Here is a 17,224-nt window from a genome sequence, read left to right as displayed (position 1 = left end):
TGTCCGATTCTCTAATAATGTACAGTATACTAGGCTATGGAGTTTCTTTATGTGGTGCATTTTCTTTTGAAAAAAATAAGGGGTGGAGAGCTGATAAGAAAGCAGCCAGTCACCAGAAATCTTCTTTTAGGGGCTTTCTTGCTCATATTTATTCAAAGAAAGTTCATAATCACATAAAAGGATTTTACCCTCTGCCATTTATTGCCATAACAAAAATACCTTCAGCCCCCTGGCTTCCACTTTGCAGCATTGCTTCTCTGGCCTCACTTCTGGCCCCTTGCCTGTTCCTTCAGTCTTACCAAAACACTGGGCACATTTGCACACTCTGTATACCCGGCTGCACTGACTCACACCCTGACACCCATGATATGCCTTGAATGGAACGTTTTTTTGGAAACAAAATCAATGGGTGAAGCTCTGATTTAAACATCACAGACCCTATGGACTTGTTTTAGGTTCTCCCCAATGCCTGACTCGCTGCCATTGGGCTGTATTTTCTATCTCCTACGTCAGTGGTTCTTAACCTTTTTTTGAGTCATGGTCCCCTTTAAAAATCCGATAAAAGCTATGGACCCATCCCCAGAAATATTCACATAAACACAACTTTGCATGCAATGAATAGATGTACTTTATTTTATTGAAATTTGAGTGCCTCATGCATATATGACATACACAAACTTTGATTAACGTAAACAATCTTAAGAAAAACCCACATCGTCATGTAAAAAGTAATCACCACTGACTACAAAATGAAATACAATCGTCTTGTAAATTGCAAATTAAACAAAATCATTTTAATTCTGTTCAAATCTACTACTGCTACAACTTAGGCTCGGTTCACACTGGATGCCGATGCGGCTCACAGCAGAGGTCCTGTGCGTCCTGGTTCACCGTTTCAGGTCCGATTGCAGCCTGAGTTTTGGGCTGAATTCGGACCTGAAACGGACTAAAAGACGCACAGGGCTCCTGTGCAAATTCGCACTGAAGCCACATTGGAGATATGTGAACTGGCTCCATAGAGAGCCAGTCACATTCTCCTGCTATTGCGAATTGGATGCAGGGATCCCGCATCCAATTCGCAATAGTGTGAACCCGGTCTAATACTAGAAAATGAGAATTAGTACTTGCTATTATAGAGTGGTTCTAGATGGCGGTTGTGCAGAGAACAACGATTCAAATTTAAATGGTAAACATGGGCCAACAACGAGTCAAGAGACTCTTAGTGGTCAGCACTATTAGCAGTGGAAACCATTGATTGGAACAAGGAGGAGGGCTGTATAGTAAATGTAAATGTTATTTACATTTGGATTATTTACATTTCACGGTCCCCCTGTAACCCATACATGGACCTCAGGTTAAGAACCTCTGTCCTATATACTGACCCATGACCACGTCTATGCCTGCCTCCAGAACTCACCCATTGCCTGTTTGGGGACCAGTTTTACGCCTGCCGCCTGGAGTGACTTTCTGCCTGTTTTTTGACCCTGTCTCTGCTTACTGATCCATGTGCACATCTCTGTACCATGTTTCTGCCTAAGGATCTGAACCAGTCATCCTCTGAAGATATGTGTACTCCTGGAATGACAGGTATTCTCCGCCTGTCCTCTGTACTGATCCATCTGCACATCTCTGTACCATGTTCCTGCTTAAGCATCTGAGCCAGCCATACTCTGTGGATTGTTTTGCCTCTTGTGCTTGCTGGCCAACATCGGGAGAGACATATCTGACCTCAAAATATTCTGAATGAACCCTCTGCACACTGCTATACACCCTTTCTAGCAAACTCTGCACAAAAACAGGGATTTTTTGTTCACATATATTGCAATACATGTTTAAGCTGGCCAACTGCGTCAAAGTAATCCCTCTCTGGCCAGTCCCTACTCTGCTCTGCAAAATGCAAATGCTCCAGTGGATATAATTCCAATATGGGGCAAATAGACACAAGTTGTAGTAAAGCTACATGTGCAGGTTTGGTCAATGACCTCCACTCGGTGTTAATTTCATAGACTAAAATATTTTAATTGACGAAATTAACACTATTTTATTTTAATACATATTTTACATAGTTAGTGTGGTTTAAAAAAGACACAAGTTCATCTAGTTCAACCAATAAAAAGGGGAAAAAAATCATGCAATCCTATATACACAATCCTTCACCCACAGTTGATCCAGAGGAAGGTGAAAACCCCAGCAAAGCATGATCCAATTGCTACAGCAGGGGAAAAAATTCCTTCCTGATCCCTCGAGAGGCAATCGGATATTCCCTGGATCAACTTTACCTATAACTGTTAGTACCCAATTATATTATGTACATTAAGGAAAGAATACAGGCCTTTTTAACCACTTAAGTCCCGGACCATTTGGCTGCCTAAAGACCAGAGGACTTTTTACAATTTGGCATTTGTTTTTTTTTTCTGCACAAAGTTGTCACTAAATGATATATTGCTCAAACATGCCATGGGCATATGTCGAATTACACCCCAAAATACATTCTGCTGCTTTTCCTGAGTACGGGGATACCACATGTATGGGACTGTTTGGGAGCCTAGCCGCGTACGGGGACCCGAAAACCAAGCACCCCCTTCAGGATTTCTAAGGGCGTAAATTTTTGAATTCACTCCTCACTACCTATCGCAGTTTTGAAGGCCATAAAGTGCCAAGATAGCACCCCCCCAATGACCCCATTTTGGAAAGTAGGCACCCCAAGCTATTTTCTGAGAGGCATGTTGAGTCCATGGATTATTTTATATTTTGCCACAAGTTACGGGAAAATGACAAACTTTTTTTTTTTTGCACAAAGTTGTCACTAAATGATATACTGCTCACACATGCCATGGGCATATGTGGAATTACACCCCAAAATACATTCTGCTGCTTCTCCTGAGTATGGAGATACCACAAGTGTGGGACTTTTTGGGAGCCTAGCGGCGTATGGGGCCCCCGAAAACCAAGCACCGCCTTCAGGATTTCTAAGTCCGTAAATTTTTTTATTTCACTCCTCACTACTTATCACAGTTTTGAAGGCCATGAAATGCCAATATGGCACAACCCCCCCCCCCCCCCCCATGACCCCATTTTGGAAAGTAGACACCCCAAGCTATTTGCTGAGAGGCATGTTGAGTCCATGGAATATTTTGGTTTTTGGGGTCCCGTATGCGGCTAGGCTCCCAAAAAGACTCCCACATGTGGTATCCCCGTACACAGGAGAAGCAACAGGTGCAATTGCTGTTTACATATGACGCCAGACCGACGCTTGCGCTCGCCTTCGTGCGAGAGCAGGGGGGGACAGGGGTGCTTTTTTTTTTTAATTATTTATTTTGCTTTTTTATTTTATTTTTAAACTGTTCCTTTCATTTTTTTTTTTTAATCATTTTTATTGTTATCTCAGGGAATGTAAATATCAGCTATGATAGCAATAGGTAGTGACAGGTACTCTTTTTTGAAAAAATTGGGGTCTACTAGACCCTAGATTTCTCCTCTGCCCTCAAAGCATCTGACCACACCAAGATCATTGTGATAAAATGCTTTCCCAATTTCCCAATGGCGCTGTTTATATATGGCGAAATCTAAGTCATGAAATGCTCGTAGCTTCCGGTTTCTTAGGCCATAGAGATAACTGGAGCCGTTCTGGTCTCTGATCAGCTCTATGGTCAGCTGGCGGAACCACTGGCTGCATTCTCAGGTTCCCTGTTGGGACAGGAGAGCCAGAGAAAACCATGGAAGATGGTGGGGGGGGGGGATATTCCCTCCCACTGCTTGTAAAAGCAGTCTAGAGGCTAATTAGCTGCTAGGATTGCTTTTACATGAAAGCCGACCGCTGGCTGAAAAGAATGATACCAAGATGATACCTAAGCCTGCAGGCATCATTCTGGTATAACCACTCAACAAGTCCAACAACATACCAGTACGTTGCTGGTCCTTGTTGGGCATATATTTTAATCTTTTTTTTCATGCAGCCTGTGGGCTGAACGAAAAAAAGAGATTGATCGGTGGGTATGCCCACCATTAGAATACCTCCCTTCATCCACCCACTTCTAATGATGGGCGTACATGCACCATTTTGTTTTTAACTGTGGTGGTGAAATGACCTCCTACAGCCCTGGAGGCTCCCAAAAAGACTCCCACATGTGGTATCCCCGTACACAGGAGAAGCAACAGGTGCAATTGCTGTTTACATATGACGCCAGACCGACGCTTGCGCTCGCCTTCGTGCGAGAGCAGGGGGGGACAGGGGTGCTTTTTTTTTTTAATTATTTATTTTGCTTTTTTATTTTATTTTTAAACTGTTCCTTTCATTTTTTTTTTTTAATCATTTTTATTGTTATCTCAGGGAATGTAAATATCAGCTATGATAGCAATAGGTAGTGACAGGTACTCTTTTTTGAAAAAATTGGGGTCTACTAGACCCTAGATTTCTCCTCTGCCCTCAAAGCATCTGACCACACCAAGATCATTGTGATAAAATGCTTTCCCAATTTCCCAATGGCGCTGTTTATATATGGCGAAATCTAAGTCATGAAATGCTCGTAGCTTCCGGTTTCTTAGGCCATAGAGATAACTGGAGCCGTTCTGGTCTCTGATCAGCTCTATGGTCAGCTGGCGGAACCACTGGCTGCATTCTCAGGTTCCCTGTTGGGACAGGAGAGCCAGAGAAAACCATGGAAGATGGTGGGGGGGGGGGATATTCCCTCCCACTGCTTGTAAAAGCAGTCTAGAGGCTAATTAGCTGCTAGGATTGCTTTTACATGAAAGCCGACCGCTGGCTGAAAAGAATGATACCAAGATGATACCTAAGCCTGCAGGCATCATTCTGGTATAACCACTCAACAAGTCCAACAACATACCAGTACGTTGCTGGTCCTTGTTGGGCATATATTTTAATCTTTTTTTTCATGCAGCCTGTGGGCTGAACGAAAAAAAGAGATTGATCGGTGGGTATGCCCACCATTAGAATACCTCCCTTCATCCACCCACTTCTAATGATGGGCGTACATGCACCATTTTGTTTTTAACTGTGGTGGTGAAATGACCTCCTACAGCCCTGGAGTCACGACTTTATGTATCGTGGGAGCAAACACTGTTGCTGTCAAGATAAATAAATCCGCGCTGCGGCTGAATTGCGTACCTGCTAAGCAAATGATGGTTAACAATAAAACAAAGTAACATTACAGTATAAAAGTAAGACATATACTATACCTGCAAAGCAAATACAAAAAAAAATAGTAAAAAATAAAAATTTTTTTAACGCAACCTGTGCCTAAAATATATATATGCCGAAGCATGGGGGCATCCGCCCCAAAATTTAGGAGCAAATCGCTCCTCCACCCCTGCTGCCCCCATGCTTCGGCATATATGCTCTTTTTTTTAACTGTGGTGGTGAAATCACCTCCTACAGCGCTGGAGTTACGTCTTTATGTATCGTGGGAGCAAACGCTGTTGCTGTCAAGATAAATAAATCCGCTCTGCAGCTGAATGGCATACATAAAAACAAAAAAATAACGGTTAACGATAAAACACAAAAAAAAATTGCAGAATAGAATACAGTAAAAAAGAGAACAAAAAAACGACAACTATTTTTGTTTTTTTATTTTATATATATATATATATATTTATATATATAATATATATATTTTTTTTTTACACTTTTATTTGTAACTGTAACGGTTCGGTTCCAAGTTCGCGTCTCTCAAACTGCGATGGCATCTTGGGAGACCCTATCAAAGTGTGTCCTAGTCTGTGCAGTGCTGTACCCTACGCTAAAACTTCACTAATGTATGGTAGCGTTCAAAACATTCACAAATGCAAAGACCAGGATCAAAGACCAGGACCAGGACAGGAGAGACAAAAATAGCAGGTGTCACGCCTATATCCGCGCTTTCTACAGACACAACATTTTCTTTGGGGGGCTCGTTGGGTAGGGGTACTAGGGAGGACATACATAAAATACCTCTCATTCTTACTGCATTTGGATCGGGAAGGTGAGGTGGAGCACTGTCTGGAAACAGAAGGGCTCTGACTATCTCTTCCTGGAATTTAAGGAAGGAACCAGTCCGTCCTGAAGCTCTGTATAGCACATGAGAGTTCAGCAAAGCCAATTGAAATAAGTATACAGACACTTTTTTGTACCAGCGTCTGGCTTTACGACAATTAGGTATGGCGCCAACAACTGGTCGTTGAGGTCCACCCCTCCCATATTTTGGTTATATTCGTGGACACAGAGGGGTTTCTCCACAACACCAATCGCCGTAGGAATTTGGACCGTCGTGCCTGCATGAAGGGAGGACAGAACGAAAACATTCTTATTATCCCTCCACTTCACAGCGAGCAAATGATTACACTTGAAGCAGGCTCTCTCCCCCAGCCTAAGACGGGAATTTACAAGCCGCTGGGGTAAGCCCCGGCGATTAGGTCACACAGTGCCACATGCGCCAATCTCATGATCAAACAAGTGACTAAAAAGTGTCACGCTCATGTAATAATTGTCCACATACAAATGGTACCCCTTTCCGAATAAGGGTGACACTAAGTCCCACACAATCTTGCCAGCGCTCCCTATGTAATCTGGGCAGTTCTCTGGCTCTACGTGACTATCTCTTCCCTCGTAAACCATAAAATTATATGTATAGCCTGTGGCCCTGTCACAGAGCTTATACATCTTGACCCCGTATCTGGCAAGCTTGCTGGGAAGATACTGTTTGAAAGACAAGCGGCCAGAAAATGTAATCAGGGACTCATCAATGCAGACAACTTGACGGGGAGTAAACAAGGCTGCAAAACGTTCGCTGAAGTGGTTTACGAGGGGACGAATTTTGTAGAGCCGATCGTATCCAGGGTCTCCACGAGGACAGAGTTAATTGTTGAAGTGCATGAACCGCAAGATCTGCTCGTATCGTGCCCTGGCCATGGAGGCAGAGAACAGGGGTAAATTGGGTAAATAGGGTAAATTGGTAAAATATGACCGCAACGTACTCATTTTAACTATGCCCATGACAAGGGATAGGCCCAGAAAGGTCTTAAATTCTGAATTTTCCTTTCTTGATGGACTCCATGGCAGCCTACGTGTGGGTTAATCCCACCTCCTCTCCAATGCTATAGGACCCCACTCCCATAAATTTGAACTCACCATTAGAGACTGCGTTCCGTAACTTGCCTACTCTTGACTGTTGGGTGTCCATCAGGAAAGGAAAATTACGGTAAGTATTTGATAATAAATTTTCCGTTTTCCTGACTGACTCCATGGCAGCCTACATGTGGGAAATAACTAGCCAGACCACATGGGTGGGTATGCTGATCAAAGAAAATGTATTTTGGCCCATCAACCGACAGGATTTTTAAACCAAAGCTCACAGAAGATAGAGAAGCAGGCTCTATGCAGTAATGTGACATAAAAGTAATAATGGAGGCCCATGAGGCCGCTTTGCAGATGACATCTGGAGCCACATGCCGGGCTGCTGCCCACAAAGCCGCCATGCCCCTGGTGGAATGTGCTGTCACCGCCTCTGGAGGAGCCAAGCCCTTAGCCCTATAGGCCTGCTGGATCCAGGCCGCAATCGTTCTGGTCAAAGCTCGCTTCCCTCTGTTACTGCTGGAGTGCAGATTAAACAGGTAGTCGGAGGGTCTAAAAGGAGGAAATAACTTGCAGGTATTCCTTCAGTATTTCGCCTACATGCAGAGGGTGAACTACAGTGGACCCCGGGGCCCTGAGTGATGGTAGGACAATCTCTTGGCTCTCATGGAACACAGTAGTGACTTTTGGGTTTGAGCCAAGCATAGGGATGAGGACCACCCGGTCCGGGAAGAAAGTCAGGAATGGTTCTTTGTAACCCAAGGACCCGATCTCGGAAACCCTTTTGGCCGAAGTGATGCCTACCATGAAAGCGACTCTTGCAGAAAGATCTTTGATAGTAAGCGGGGTAGATCCAGCGGAACTTAGTCCAGACAATGAGTCAAAAACAAGAGGAAGATCCCATTTGGGGAATCTTGGTCTTCTTTGGGGCCCGAGTCTTGTCGCCCCACGGAAGAACTGCCGGATTAAAGGGTGGACAGCATATGATGTTCCAGAGAAGGCTGATAAGGCTGAGACCTGGACCCTGAGAGAGCTGATAGATAGCGACAGATCTAGGCCGGATTGAAGGAAGCTGAGTATATCCTGGATATCTGGGTCTAACCGTAGAGGATGAGAATTTGTTGAACTTGGCCCAAATTCTCCCACAGACTTTATTCGTGCTTGACTTCCTCGAGCTCATGAGGGTGGAAATCACTCTTCAGGTGCACCCGAGAGATTCCAGCTTCTCCCTCTCAAGAACCAGACCATCAGTCCCAGTAATGCCGGACAAGGGTGTAGGACTGCCCCCTGGGAAAGAAGGTCCGGCCTGAGAGGAAGAGGCATCGGGTCCCGAAAGCTGAGCTGGACCAGGAGGGGAAACTATGGCCTGTTCGGCCAGTAAGGTGCTATCACTACCACTTCGACCGCTTCAGCTTGAAATCTCCGTAAGAACCTTAGGATGATCGGGAGCGGGGTAAAGGCGTATGCCCTTTTGAAGTTCCACTGATCTGTCAGGGCATCTATCCCGAAGGACTGGCTGCAACGGCCCCGAGTGTAATGCCCCGTACACACGATCGGCTATTCCGACAACAAAACCATGGATTTTTTTCCGAAGGATGTTGGCTCAAACTTGTCTTGCATACACACAGTCACACAAATGTTGGCCCAAAATTCTGACCGTGAGAACATGGTGACGTACAACACGTACGACGAGCCGAGAAAAAGGAAGTTCAATAGCCAGTGCAGCTCCTTCTGCTTGATTCAGAGCATGCGTGAACTTTTGTGCGAGGGACTTGTGTACACACGATCAGACTTTCCGACAACAAGTTTTGTTGTTGTTGTGGGCCCGGAACTTCCTGGGCGTCGTCAGCCAAGAAGCCCGATAAAGTGGTGGACTGGCTCCGTGTGTGGGTTGTACCCCACTCCTTTAGGGATTGCTGCACCACACGCTTAACAAGAGACTCCATATGTTGATTTTGCATCTCCTTCTCCCCGACCGCCCGGGCATAACATGGATCACATAGTGATTTGCCTTCCGGGACTCGCGTCCCACATCCCCAGCAGGCTCTGTGATCAGAGCGGCTGTCATGGCGGTGGGTGCGGTGTCTGAAGGGGGAATGGGAACATCTTCTCTGTTGGTGGATCCTGGACGGAGAGTCGCATCTGGACCTGGAGGAAGAGTGATGGTATTGTTGATGCGGCCTGGCAGTCAGTGACAGTTAGTCAGTCCCCCCTCTTCCTGACCAGGCCATTTTTTGCTATTCAGCACTGTGCTACTTTAACTGGTAATTGTGCAAAAAAAAAAATGGCCAAAATGTATTATGCTACATGTCTTTCGTAAAAAAAAAAAAATGTATATTGATTGCTTTGTGTGAAAGTTATACCGTCTACAATACAGGCAGTCCCTGAGTTACGAACACAATAGGGACTATAGGTTTGTTTGTAAATCGAAGTTGTTCGCAACACTGCATTAGTAAGTGTAACTTCCAGACTGCATTCGTAAGTTCAACTGCTGCCTGTGCATGGATGCGGGATGTTTCGGGCGCTTGTTATGTTATCTGGGGCATAGTACGGCAGTGTGGGATGTGTTCGGAAGTGCTCAAAAGGTATCCAGGACCCGCGTGGAGCACAAGTGGCCGGCATTTGAGGCCGTTCGTAAGTAGGAGTCGTTCGTAACTCGGGTGTTCGTAACTCGGGGACTGCCTGTGTATGGTATGCAGGGCTTTTTTTCTCAGAGAATAGGTGCAGGAACTCCCCCTTTCCGAGACACCCCTTTTTTCCACTCCACCCACCTCTTAGCAACATTTCTTAGTTCCACCCCCTACCCACCTCCCATTACTGCCCTTTTAGAGAATACAGAACCAAGTATCATTTTGGGGTGCTAAGTAATGTGTATGGAATTGGGTACTGATAACAAGAAAATCAAGTAAAATAGATCCCCTGCAGCGAGTAACAATAGAGCCCCCCCCTCCCCCCGCCAGCAGCAATAGATACCCATAACAAAAATGCACAACCCACAACAAAATTCCCTCCTAGCAACAATAGACTCCCATCAGCAACAACAGATCTCCCCTCAGCCAGCATCAAGAGACTCTCTGTCAGACAACAACAATAGACCCCTCCCTCAACAGTAGGTCTCTCCCAGCAACAACTGACCCCCCAGAAATATAAGACCCACCCCCAGCAACAGTAGGTACCCCACCAGCAACAACAGACCTCCCTTCAAAAATTGATCCCCTCCAGCTAAAATTGATCCCCCAATCAATAGACCCTGCAGCACACCCCTTGCCATTACATACAGTACAGTCAGCGCTGGAGGTGCCGGAACTGCGTTCCCCCGCTTTCCTGCTGAAAAAAAGCCTTGATGGTATGTATATACTGGAATTTACGCAGCTTTTACTTTCTGACTGCTATCTCATTTCTTGAGATGCTAAAATGCAATGGGTAGAAGAGTGGGTGATGTGTAGCATAAGCTTCTAATGTTGGGTATAAAATGCCGGGACAGATCAAACACTCCCCAAATGATCCTTTTTTGGAAAGTAGATACCCCGAGCTATTTGCTGAGAGGCATGTTGAGTCAATGATAGTGTTACAAGGTAAATCGCACTGTGTAAAAGAAGAATTATGAAGCCAGCATAGCTGAAGACAAGCAGCACATGAACAGAAGGAAAAAATTATGCAGCGCTTATAAACAAATATACATACATATAAATGGTATTTGTGAAAATGTCCACCACGTGAAAACTAGTAAAAATAAATAAATGAAGACCAATAGGTCTAGTGATTATGAACATTGTCAGATGTAAACCAGTAAACATCAATGCAGGTCAACAAGTGAAGAAACCTTGTGAAGAAATATTGTGAAGAGACTGCCGCCAATTGGTTGAAGGCTTACCAGAAAGGTTGGACTTGAAGGGGCATATACCTCTCAAGTCAAAAAGGCTTGGGTGTCAAAACACCATGGTTGATGGAAAACCACCGACAATCCTGATGACATCGATATCCCTAACTTGGTACAGCATGGGGCATCAGTATGTGTTCAAACGGACATCAAGTGAAATACAGCCAATGGGAGGACACTCGGGGAGGTGAAAGTCAGCTCACACGATAAAACCAGATGCAGAGTGCTGGGCTCAAACATCATGTATGTATATTTGTTTATAAGTTCATAAGTGCTGCATAATTTTTTCCTTATGTTGAGTCAGTGTAATATTTTATTTTCTTTATCGTACATCACAGAGCCTTAAGTAATTACTTAATAGGTTATAGGCCACCTTCAGGTGATGGACACTGGTTATACCCAATCCAGGAAGTTCACTCCCTATATAACCCCTCCTCCTTCCAGGAGCACATCAGTTTTTTCGCCAGTGTCTAAGGTGTTGATCATGAGTGAAGATGTGCTCTGAGGAGCTCCAGGAGGGATCCATGCTGGATTTAAATAGCCTCCATAAAGACCAGATCCATCCAAAGTGCCACTAATAGGGGTGCTGAAATTAATTGCAGCATCGATGCATCGCGATTCGGGTGTCCCCGATGCAACATCGATGCATGTGACCGGGGAAATCGATTGCCCCGCCACGCCCCTCTCGGGAGAGCGCTCCGTGCGTTACCTCATTTCTCAGTTTGTGTATATGCCGCTCATGTGACTGCCCGGCCCGCCTCTATACTCTCACATCTCGTTTCTCCTGACATCAGCCCGGCCCGCCTCTCTCCACTCTCCTCACATCAGCCCCGCCCGCCTCTCTCCTCTCACATCTCGTCTCTCCTGACATCAGCCCCGCTCGCCTCTCTTCTGAATCTCTGATAGCTACAGTCGGTGGGCGGGCCTGAGAATTCCCTGCTGACATCAGGAGAGACGTGAGAACACCGGTGTTCTATCAGATTTTCCAACAGCGGCGGATGGAATGGAGATGGGGGGGATGGTGAGCAGGCAGATCGCCTTTCTTATTACAGCCCCCTTCTTATCATTAGTGTTTACAGCGTTTACGGCCTGCAGAACGGCCCCAGCAGAGCAGCATGTGAGTACAGAGGGGGAAGCTGTGCTCCGGGGACACAGGGGGAGTCCGTAAATGTAGTGGAATCTGATGAGTAATGTCATTGCCACTGCAGGGGACTGGGCTGTATGCAGGAGAAATATAGACAGGAGGAATGGTGTGATATCTTCCTGAATGTGATGACAGCTCGGATGGGGACATAGGACACCATTAGATTGATTGTCAGAAATAAAAACACAAATGTCTGCTCTTATTATTCCCAGTATTATGCTGGGGTGACACACACTATGTGTTTTGCTTTCTTTTACCAGTCTGGCCATCTGTCAGGTTGTGTCAAAATCACCATTCAGCTGATCTACATAACCCAACACAAGTCCATATGATAGAATTGTCTTATATGTGCCTTCATCACACCACAACTCTGCATTATTGTCAGCAGTCTCTTATCTCCTGTAGCATGCCCGCAGTCTCTGTCTCTGATCATCTCCTGTATCATGTCTGAAGTCTCTGACCATCTCCTGTACTATGTTTGCAGTCTCTGATCATCTCCTGTAGTAGGTCTGCAGTCTCTGACCATCTCCTGTAGTAGGTCTGCAGTCTCTGACCATCTCCTGTACTATGTTTGCAGTCTCTGATCATCTCCTGTATAATGTACGCAGTCTCTGATCATCTCCTGTATAATATCGCATTGCGGAATTGAATCAAATCGAATCGTTGACATGATAATCGTAATCGAATCGTGAGGCCAGTGAAGATGCGCACCTCTAGCCACTAAGGCCTAATAGGATGGTACCTGGGGCCTCTTATCTGAAGCACGAGGTTTTCCCTGTAACGCCTCTCTTTGTAGGGCCGGACCCCAGGAACCCAGGGCTTTGGTCTTGCTACATTACCTAGCTTTCCTGGTGGGGTGCTTTACAGGTCCAAGGGAGTTGGAACCCCAATTTGGGGACCCGGTCCTTGAAGGTTTGCTAAACCCAACCCGCCGTGATGGGTGAAGGTTGGATTGTCTGTTGATTCAGCAAATCCTGCGGCGGGGATAAGGTAAGGGAAGAAACTTAGGTATTAAAAACACCTATGTATGCTTCCATTAGGGAAAAATATTTGTCATGCCTTAAGTCTCCACTAGAGGGAGTCTATGCATATACCTTACTCTGTTGTCTTCACTGTAAAGCTCAGTCTGTGTGTGTGGTCGCAGCAGTGTGTGCAGGGAGATAAGAAATCTGCAAAATGTTTTCTTTCTCCCCTCTGAAGGGACCAGAGGGTACATTACCCACCGCCGCGGTCCCGCTGGCACTGCGAATTGTATTACTGGTGGCTGATTTTACTGTTGTTGGAGCCTGCTGCTGGATGGGTCTCTGCCTCCACCCCCCCTCGTGTTGGGTCTGTGGACTTGAGAACGCCGCCGCACGAGAGCGGGAACATTTTTAAATGTAAAAAGAGGTGGAATTTTTCTTGGAGGGGGCAGGGCCTAAGCGTCCACGAGGACGCACGGCAGGCTAAAACAAATAAAACTACAGCTGTGACAGTCTCTCCTCGGTTGAAACAAACAGCCTGAAACACAGGGACACAGGAGCTGTGGGACACGTGGGGGTTGCAAACTGGCATTCCTGATACAGGAAGGACACCTTTTTCCCAGCACTAGGCTGAACTTTATAGCGGCTTTAAATGTCATGACTATATTCATCGATTAAGTGCAATTTGTATAGTGCCTATGTTTTTGTACTTAGGACTATGCCTACCTAAAAAAGACACCACAAAAAACAAAAAATTAAAGGTTTCACCCCCAGGCGTTAGGATCTCAAGTCGCATTTTCACGCTGTCATCCTCGCCTGAATTACCTATTATGGCAAGCCAGAGTGAGCCGTTGGAACAAATTGATGGTGCAACTGCTTCTCACATCCTAGCCCCTGTATACGTGACTGAAGATGTCCTTTCCTCCTCCCTGGGGGTCTGGAAGGAAGATTAGCGGCTTTAATCGCATCCTCCATTCAAATGGATAGGAAGCGTGCTAGATCCCCCTCCCCCACTTCAGAACCTTAGCAAGGGGAACAGTGGGCTCAGGATGAGGTATTACCCTCAGTCGATCAGGAGGAAAAACAAACCGATAATTCCTCTGTGGAGGAAACAACGGTAGATGAACCTTTTTCAGCCTCACAATCTGAGAAATTGCTGATACAAACTCTTATAGAGATGGTTCGTTCCACTTTCAACGGAGTCTCCTAAAAGCTTGGTTTCTTCCTTGGGTTCCTTAAAACCTAATCAGCCTTTGCATGCATTTCCTATACACAGATTTTTAATTCTCTATCCCCTGAAGGAGAAATTCTCCAAAAAATGGAAAGTACCAGCAGTTGACGCTGCGATTTCCAGTGTGAATACAGGCCTAACTTGTCCTGTAGACAATGCACAAATGCTTAAGGATCCAACAGATAAAAAGTTGTAATCACTGTTAAAATCTACTTTTTCCTTGGCAGGTGCCGTTACTCAGCCTGCAGTCGCTGCAATAGGCATCTGTCAATCACTAAAGGACCAATTTAAGCAGGCCCTTAGAGAGATTCCTGCACAAGCTCGGGAATTGGCTGAACTACCAAAAGCATTATGCTTTGCCATAGATGCCACTAAAGATTCTATTCACCAGGCGTCCCGTCTTAAGCTTATGCTTGTGCATATGCGTAGAATCCTGTGGTTAAAAAATTGGACAGCTGAAGCACCATGTAAAAACCTCCTAACTGGGTTCCCTTTTCATTAGGAGTGACTATTTGGAGAAGACTTGGACAAATATATCCAAACAATTTCTAGTGGGAAACGTACTCTCTTCATTTAAACGGGATCTTTCCCCTGCGCCAGGGGCTTCCGCCTCTAGGCAGTGGTGGGGTCGGAAACCTGCAAAGCAGAATCCTAAAGCATTATCATGAAAAGGCAACCCCCCTCACCAAGGTGGGGGGAAGTCTTCTGCAGTTTTCAGAAGTCTGGAAGGAGGAAATTCAGGACAGATGGGTCATCTCCAGCGCTGGGGTACAAGCTGGAATTTCGGGACTTCGGAAAAGCGTTCCCAAAGATCCAGAGAATAGACAATAATCTTTGTTTCAGGCACTAGACCGATTAATATCTCAATCGGTGGTCATACAGATCCCTGCAAAAGAGCAAGGTCTGGGGTTTTATTCAAATCTTTTTATGGTACCAAAACCAAATAGGGATGTCAGACCCATTCTAGATCTAAAAAATCTAAATCAGTTCCTGAAGATCCGCTCCTTTCGCATGGAGACGATCAGGTCAGTAGTTTCTATCCTTCTAGGTGGAGAACTTCTGGCATCAATCGACATTAGGGATACATATCTGCATGTCCCTATATTTCCCGCTCGCCAAAAGTTTCTGCGGTTCGAGTTAGAACAGCAGCATTTTCAGTTTGTAGGCCTGCCCTTCGGGCTAGCCACAGCACCTCGGATGTTCACAAAAGTGCTGGCCCCACCTCTAGCCAGGTTAAGGGCACAGGGCATAACAGTCGTAGCGTACCTAGACAATCTATAACTAATAGATCAGTCGGTGGCTCATTTGGAGCAAAGCGTACGCACTACAACCAACTATCTGAAAAGTTTGGGTTGGATTCTCAACCTAGAGAAATCTTCTTTAATACCACTAAAAAGGCTGGAGTACTTGGGTCTGATCATAGACACAGCCCAGGAAAAGGTGTTCTTGCCTCGGGCAAAGATCAACTCCATAAGAGAGCTGGTGCGGATGGTCAGGTCAAAAGGCGATCCCTCCATTCGCTTTTGCATGAGGTTGCTAGGAACCATGGTGGCTTCATTCGAAGCAGTTCCCTATGCCCAGTTTTATTCAAGACTGTTGCAAAACAGTATCCTGTCTGCTTGGAACAATGCAATTCAAGCTTTAGACTTGCCAATGCGGCTGTCCCCAAGAGTGTCCCAAAGCCTCACTTGGTGGTTACTAACCCAGAATCTGTTGAAAGGAAAATCATTCAGACCAGTCATCTGGAAAGTGGTAACGACGGATGCCAGCTTTTCAGGCTGGGGAGCAGTACTAGAAAAGTGAAACTGTCCAGGGATAGTGGTCAAGAACCGAAAGAACCTTGCCTATCAATATCCTAGAGATTCGGGCAGTGCGTCTGGCTCTAAAGGCCTGTACTTTCAGGTTACGGGATTGTCCTGTCAGGATTCAATCCGCCGACAATGCCACAGCTGTGGCCTATATCAATCACCAAGGGGGCACCAAAAGTCTCTCAGCGCAGAGAGAGGTGAACCATATTCTAACTTGGGCAGTCTTCATTCCGGGAGTAGAGAATTGGCAGGCAGACTACTTTAGTCGCCAGCAGTTATTCCCAGGGGAATGGTCTCTTCACCCCGACATATTTCTGGCTGTTTGCCAAAGATGGGGGACTCCGGACGCAGATCTTCTAGCGTCCAGGTTCAACGTGAAGTTAGTCAACTTTGTGGCCAGAACAAGGGATCCACACGCATGCGGAACGGATGCGTTGGTGACCCCGTGGGATCATTTCTCACTGATTTATGCATTCCCCCCTATTCAGTTGATGCCTCGACTTTTTTGCAGGATCAAGCTGGAAAGAAAGCCGGTAATTTTGGTGGCACCAGCATGGCCCAGAAGGTCATGGTATGCAGAAATCGTAAAGATGGCAGTGGAGGGCCCATGGTCCCTCCCACTACAGCCAGATCTGCTCTCACAGGAACCGATATTCCATCCTTCCTTACGGTCTCTAAATTCAACGGCTTGGCTATTAAAACCCACATTCTAAAGAAATGTGGGCTTTCCGGGTCAGTTATCTCTACCCTGATTAATGCAAGAAAGCCAGCTTCCAGAACTATATATTATAGGGTCTGGAGAGCTTATGTTTCCTGGTGTGAATCTAAGGGTTGGCACCCTCTGAGATATATCATAGGCAGAATTCTTGCCTTTCTACAATTAGGGGTAGAAATTAAATTGGCCTTGAGTACTATTAAAGGCCAAGTCTCAGCTGTATCGGTCTTATTTCAAAGACCACTTGCTACACATTCTTTAGTCCAGGGTTTTATACAAAGGGTAACGCGGCTTAATCCGCCCGTCAAACCTCCCTTGAACCCTTGGTACTTGAACTTAGTTTTGTCTGTGTTACAAAAACAGCCTTTTGAACCGATACAACATATTCCCTTAGTCCTTTTGACAAGGAAGTTGGTGT

The sequence above is a fragment of the Aquarana catesbeiana genome, linkage group LG06, assembly GCF_042186555.1.
Source record: "Aquarana catesbeiana isolate 2022-GZ linkage group LG06, ASM4218655v1, whole genome shotgun sequence".
Lineage (NCBI taxonomy): Eukaryota > Metazoa > Chordata > Amphibia > Anura > Ranidae > Aquarana > Aquarana catesbeiana.
The sequence above is the reverse complement of the archived record's forward strand: the minus strand, read 5'-3'. Positions refer to the sequence as shown.